The following is a 7,067-nucleotide window of genomic DNA, read 5'->3' on the forward strand; positions in this document are numbered from 1 at the left end:
TCCTCCCCACCTGCCACAGCCCTGAGAGCAAGGTCGTGGTGGCCGGGGAGACCGTCTCCATCCGGCGTCCAGCACGGGGCTGCGAGGCTGCGTCTTTGCCCCCAGGCCACGTTATCACACCGAGGCCTGACCGGAACACCCTGCGAGGGGTATGGAGTAAGGTTCTGAGGGCCATAAGCATCTTGGATCAAAGAATGACATTTAACCAATAAATCATACTTTTCCACAAAGTCTTGTTGAGAAAAAGATGAACCCTATTGACCCCGGTACAGAGGGGACTGCCTGTATGCTAGTGGAAACCACTGAAGTCGGACTGCAGTTTCCGGGACGTGACCGCTGTCCTGGGTAACCCCTGCCCCTTCAATCTACTCGCGAATCCTGGCTTGTCACCCCTCATCATGTACACCATGGCTCACTTTTCTCATCTTCTCTCCCGTGTTTCCAACCACCTCTCTAGCCTGGGAACCAAATGACGCATGCAAACGGCTAAGTCGGTCTTATATATTTTCCTTTTAAAAAGAACAAAGAGGGAGAGTTCTGAGCCTGGAGAACCTGGGGAGACCGGCCCCCGGCGACCCCTCCTCCCGCCCTTCACGCCCCGTGTAGCTCCCACATACACCGTCACGCGTGCTGGGAGAAGCCAGCCTCATCGCCCGCGGATACTCGCTCGCCCCTGCCAAGGATCCCGCGGGCAGCCATGTGGGAGGCCAGCCCGCCAGCGGATCCTTTGCCTCAGGCTGGTGTTCAGACCGCATTAACCTCATGACAGACCTCCAGCCAGAAGCCCCTGCTAAGCGGCTTCTAAATTCCTGATCCAAAGAAACTGTAAGATCCTATTTACTGCTGTCTCAAGTCTGGGGATAACGTGATGCACCAACAGTTAAGTAAAACAAAGACCTGGGAAGCCGGCATTCCAGACACCCCTGGGGTGTCCGTGTATGTGGGGGGGACCGTGTATGTGGGGCGCTCACTTGATGAAATCTCTCAAGCCAGAGCGGACTCCAGCTCAGAAGGTTCTTCTTTGTCCCTGGACCCTGCTGTGGTCTTGCTGGTACGGATGCACGTGGTAGGAACGCTTGTTGTTGGACAAGGCGAGGTTTGTCCTCATTAACACAACCGTCACTTCTCTTTTTGCCCGTTTCATTGAACCATTGGATTTCTTCACTTCGACAGAATAAGCACTGAAATCTCATCATCTCAACACTTCCTGAGGTACTTGCGATGTTTTAAGTAAAGACTGGATTTCCCTGGTCTCCATCCAGGAGCCGAAACATCACGCCACAGCCCCTGGGGTGGACCAAGGCTGGAGGTCTGTGGCCTTCATGTTCCGAGCCTCCTGCCCTTCCCATCGTCATCCCACCAGCTGGAGACGGGCCCCTCACTGAGATGGAAGGATGGGGGACAGGGCAGGATATGGGGGGGAGACATGGTGCTTCTCCAGTCTTCAAGGGAGACCACCCCCACCTGTAAGCCCAGCCCTTGGATCGCTGGTCTTTATCCTACAGAGAACGATCGACCAGTACCGCGACCTACTCCGGGACACGTAGAGTCCGTTCTCCTCGGAGACGCCGTCTGGATGCGCTATGGCCGGGCAAGAGATCTAGTCCTATGCCCCAGCCCTCCGGGGACCACTTGGGTCTTGCCTGATGCCACCTGGGCCACGATGTTTTCTGAAGCACAAGCTCCTCACCGGGGCCAACGCGTTCCAGGGCCTGCCCACGCCCAGGGACATGGTGCGGTAACCCTGCCCTGCGGTCCCGTGGGCTCCGTGGCACTACCCAGCCGGCCGCCCTCTGGTTCCGACCCTAGCCACGCAGATACGGGAACCGTGTCCCACTCCACTTTGACCGGATGAGGGAAGCTGAAGGGGGTACCCACTCATCCTCTCACGTATTTCTCAAGACCGCCCGAGTTTACCGGCCGTTCACATGGGATGCGCGCCATATCCCAGGCTTCGAAGTCTTTGCGGAGACGTCGGCAGCCGCCCCACCAGGCTGCGTCCTAGGCGCAGGTGTCCATTACGCTCGTCATCACTGGAGTTCCCTAGTAACGCGGTCCCAACACGAGCTCCTGGGTGGACCACCCAGACAGACGGGCAGACCCCACCTTCGGCTGGAGGAGAGGTCTCAGCGTCCCGGCGGCTGACATGAGCTAACTTTGCCTTCATCGGGCCAGGCGGTTTTCCCAAGGCCCGGAGTCTGCTCTGCTCACACGGGTTGACGGGCAGTGGGGACAGGCACCAGCATCTAGTTCCACCACACGGCGCCGCAGGAACCACCCCCAACCGTGCCCCCCACATCTCTGCCTCCCCTGCTCAGGGAACCTCTCTGGGCCTCAGACTCCAGAACAGCACCCCCGGGAGCTGAAACTCCCACGCAGAGGGACCCTGACCTCCTTCCCTGGTCTGGCTCTCTCAGACACTACAGATAAGGTTGAGATGCATTATTTGCCTAAGTTTTCATTGTTGGCGAGCGCTTTCACGCTTACGTTTCTGTTATTTGCGACAACGTTTACTGTATTGTTGTCAAAAACCATAACCTAAAGATGTTTTCATGTGGGAAACTTGAGTGACATCCATTGTAGCCGCACGGTTGTCTTCCTTATTCTCTACTGGACACTGCCCCCCATAACCCCGGACCCCCGTCCCCACAGTCTACTGATACACAAGCTCGAAAGCAGGGTTCCTAAATCTATACGATGGAAGTTGTGCGGGTGATTCAACAGTGCAATCCTCAGACCATGGCCAGTTTGGCCTACTTCAGGAAACTGGTCTTCGAGCGCTAAAACTCCGTAGTCAAGAGTGTCTGTTCAGCCACTGGTCATACCTCGGGACCCTGGCTTCTTCCGACCCTCTCTGGATGCACCATTCTGAGGCACTTTCCTCCGGTCATCAATAGAATATTCAATATTGTTCGATTTTAGTTTTAGGCTTGTCTAGGAGATCAAGACACCTGTCCAACATCTCAGAAGGACTTCCATCCAGGGACCTTCTAGCACGTTCTCTGAGGCGAGAGCCTCGAATGTCTACGTGTGGCGAGGCCCTGCCACTCTGCGGACGTACCCGCACTGCAGTCTGCCTGCTGGCTTCACTGACTCTGCAAATACCACCGACTCCCACGGGTGAGAGGCCGCATGGGGGCTGGGAGAACATACCGGAGATATTTGCTGGCCTTTCACTTTTAGACGGTCCATTTTAAGCTCATTTTCGCGCGGAGTGTAAGCTGGAGGATTGAGGCTCAGTCTTCAGCACATGCGGGCCCGCTGGCTGGAAAGGGCCTCCTTCCCCCGACTTGCCGCGATGCCTTCAGTGCAAACGCAGACGTCTCCTACGTGTGGGTCTGCTCCTGGACTTCGGTTTCTTCCACTCCACCAGTGATTCTGTCCATCGCTGTGCCCAAACCACACCGCGGCTTCACGACTGTGGCTTTCTAGCAGTCTTGGGTCACGCACGGTGAACGTCCTCCAGATTTCAAGGCCTCCTCGGCCACTTGAGCTTCTTTGCATTTTAAGATAGATTTTAGAATCATCAATTAGTTTCTACAAGAAAGAAAAGTCTGCTGGAATTTTAATCGGGATCGCGCCGTGTCCGTAGACCCACTGGCGGGGGGAGAGCAGGCGTCTCCCGAGCCTCTCTGCTCGGTGAACAAGCTCAACTCCTCTCTGCTCGCCTCCCTCGACAGGAGTCTGCGTTCTCAGGGCAGAGAGCTGCACGTCTCTTGTCCTGCTCATTCCCACGTGTTTAATGTTTGCCGCTATTACAACTAGTAATCTTTTAAACACGTAATTATCTCCGGTTCCAAGTACTTCTGCTAGCAGACCCGGGTAGGAGGCTCTTCGCCAAAGACACACGGACGGCGAGCAAGCGTGTCAAGAGCGGCTGGACTTCATTCGCCATGAGGGAGAAGCAAAGTAAACCCCCAGTGAGAGGCCACTTCACGCCTGTCCGAACAGCTGAAATCCACTTCTAGAAAGCTGAAAGCCCACGTCCACACAAAGGCAGGCACACGAACGTGCACAGTTTTACTCCCGACAGCCCCAAACCGGAACCAACCCCAAAGTGGACCAGGTGAATGAACATTCACATACGATGCAATCGCATGCACCAAGAATAAGGGGCCCGCAAGGACGCCTCTCGAGGTAATGACCCTCGGCGTGAGAAGCCAGACAAAACCACAGCGAGGACATCCTGTATGGGGCGGTTCGCGCAGCCGTAAGAGAACGGACCGTACCTGCAGGGACAGAAGCAGGTGAACAGCCGTGTGGGGCGCGGCAGGGCCACCAGGAAACTGGGAGTCACGCTGTGTCGTCCTGAGTGTGGTGATGCTTCCACGAGGACAAACGAGTGTCGAAACTTTAAACGTGTGATTTTCATGGAAATTTTACCTCCACGAAGCTATTAACCATAAACACGCGCACAGCCCCGCAGACGGGGCCGCTGTCCTGAGAGGCGTGGACAGCAGCCCGCAGGAGGGCCTGGGGCCGGTGCCGTTCTCCGGGCTCAGGGGCGGTGAGGACTGCTAAGTCCCTCCCGGACCAGAACCAACACAACCCTCCCCGGGCCCCCGGCACCCACCCGCCCTACCTCAACACCCCCAGTCGGAGGGGGGCCCTGACAGTCCCGGAGGCTGAGAGGCCAGTGTGCTGTGGCCCAGCTTCAACTGCCACGTATCCCGGGGGGGTCGGCGGGGACAGGGCGCTGCGGGTGACAAGGGCTGCTCAGAGTGGCTGAAGCAGGAAAGGGAACTCAGGGTTCGTCAGTGCACAGCTCGGGGCAGCCTTCCTCATGGCTCTGGTCCCCCCGGGTCACCGAGCGCGGCTCCGTGTACCCCACAGCCTATATTCTCCCAGTCCCAAGTCAGGGTGGGGGGACAGGGGACACCGAACTTCTACTCCCAGTTTCAACACGAGTCACGGGCCTGACAGCACCAGCCCAGCGAGGCTACGTGTCACGGTGAACTGCGCTCTGGCTGGAGAGATGGCCCGCAGTGCCCGCCCTAGCCTGGGACCGTGGGCCCCTCTGGGACTGAGCGGTCCCCCCACCTCCTGCGTGGCAGGGCGGGCTGGAAAGCCCAGGGAAGGTCTGGGGTGGTGAGGATGAGACCACACCAGCCTGTGCCCCCTTTGCAGCCAAGATTAGCTCGGTTTCCTGGGTCACGTGGGCCCCCACCTGGCCTAGCCTGGGCTGGAAGTCCCCCCCGGGCCCCACTCACCCCACAAGCCAAGCCTGAGACTTGAACCCAGGATCCACATGGGGGTTCCCAGAACGAGAAAGCTGTGCTCATCACCGAGGCCGCACCAAGCCGGGTCCTGCCAGGCTGCTGGCTCCGGCTGGCACTGCTGGATGAGGGTGCCCGGGAAGGAGTGGACACGGCCCCGGTCCTGAGATGCCCCGGCTGAACAGCCCCGAGAGGAGGAGTCACACGACGGCCCCTCGGCTCCCTCAGGGGGAAAGCGGCTGCTCGAGGCCACCGGCCGGAAGGATCCAACAGCTCTCCCCGGCATCCTGAACCAAACCCGAGAGCCGGTGTGCAGCACCTCCCGAGCCCACTGGCCCACTCAGGGACACAGGCCTGTGGCTCCGTCCCCATCCCGGCCCCCAGCTGCCCCGCCGGGGGTGCAGCACCCCACCTGGGTTTGCACAAGGACCAGGTCGTGGCTGTCTGGGGGCTCTGCACGGGGAAAGGCAAGGACAGCTCAGCCCCCAACATGCCTACCGCTGGACGGGAGCCCCTGATGGAAGCCCAGGGGTGGTCTGTTGGTTGTCTTTGCCCCTTCTTGGGCCCCAGCTGGTTTAAGTGTAAGCAACAGCGGCCTGGGACGGTCTCAACCTCCTCCTTTTTTTTTTTTTTAAGATTTTATTTATTTATTTGACAGAGAGAGACACAGCGAGAGAGGGAACACAAGCAGGGGGAGTGGGAGAGGGAGAAGCAGGCTCCCCGCGGAACAGGGAGCCCGATGCGGGGCTCGATCCCAGGACCCTGGGACCACGACCTGAGCCGAAGGCAGACGCTTAACGACTGAGCCACCCAGGCGGCCCTCAACCTCCACCTTCTTAGCAGCGCCCTCGAACGCCGGGAGCACAGCAGCTCTGGGCCCCAGTCCCCTGCCCTCTCCGGCACAGAGGAGGGAGCAGGAGTAAGCCAGTCTGCCTGAGGGCAGCGGCCACAGCCGACTAGCCTAGAGCTGGTGAGGATGGGCTGGGCAAGGAGGCAGACCTTCCCAAGGTGCCAGCCTGACAGGCATGGCCGCCTGCCTCGGGGAGAAGGGTCAGGGAGCTGCGCGGTTCCTCATTCCACGGACCATGGATCGGTCCCCTTTCGAGGGGGGGGGGGATGACGGACTGGTGGGGACAATTCCAGGGCAGGTGGCAGGGCTCCCAAAGAGCTCAAAGACCAGGGAAGACAGAACACACGGGACGGCCCAGACCAAAGGAAGTGGTGCTGCTCAAGAACCCCTTCCGAATTTCCACAACCAGAAAGTATCACCTAAGGCATTTTGAAGAATTATCAGAGGACCCAGGAAGGCCGCCCGTCCCCATGGCCCAGACTTGGCTGCGTTGCTACCAGCCAGAGGGAGCTGAGCCAAGAGGACCACATGTGCCTTAGTCTTCAAGGTCACGTGGTCCAGAAAAGTCACAGGCTGGCGTCCAGCAGCTGCGCCCATTAATCAAACCGTCAAATCACAAATCCCTAGGTCTGGCCAAGGGGCCGGGACAGGAGCTGTGCCCAGTGGGGGGGGCTCCAGGGCCCCAGGGCGGGCGTGGCCTCCCAGCTTCCTGGAAGAGCTGAGCCTGGTCCGACGTGGGCGGGGCCGCACAGGGAGGGGGGAGGTCGGCGGGAAACAGACCCCTCCCGGTGAGTGGTACCAGCACCCCCACCCCTGCACGCAGTCTGACAGCTCAGCCAGCTCCCAGAGACCCCAACCCGTCACAATCCAGGACGCGCCCGCCTTCGACCGCCCCGTGTCCCTGGCCTGAGGGCTGATCGCCAAGCACGTCACCCCCATGTGACAACGGACAGTCCGCTGGTCTGCGGTAGAAGCACAAGAGTCAGAGACCAGGCCAACAG

The sequence above is a fragment of the Halichoerus grypus genome, chromosome 1, assembly GCF_964656455.1.
Source record: "Halichoerus grypus chromosome 1, mHalGry1.hap1.1, whole genome shotgun sequence".
NCBI classification, from domain to species: domain Eukaryota; kingdom Metazoa; phylum Chordata; class Mammalia; order Carnivora; family Phocidae; genus Halichoerus; species Halichoerus grypus.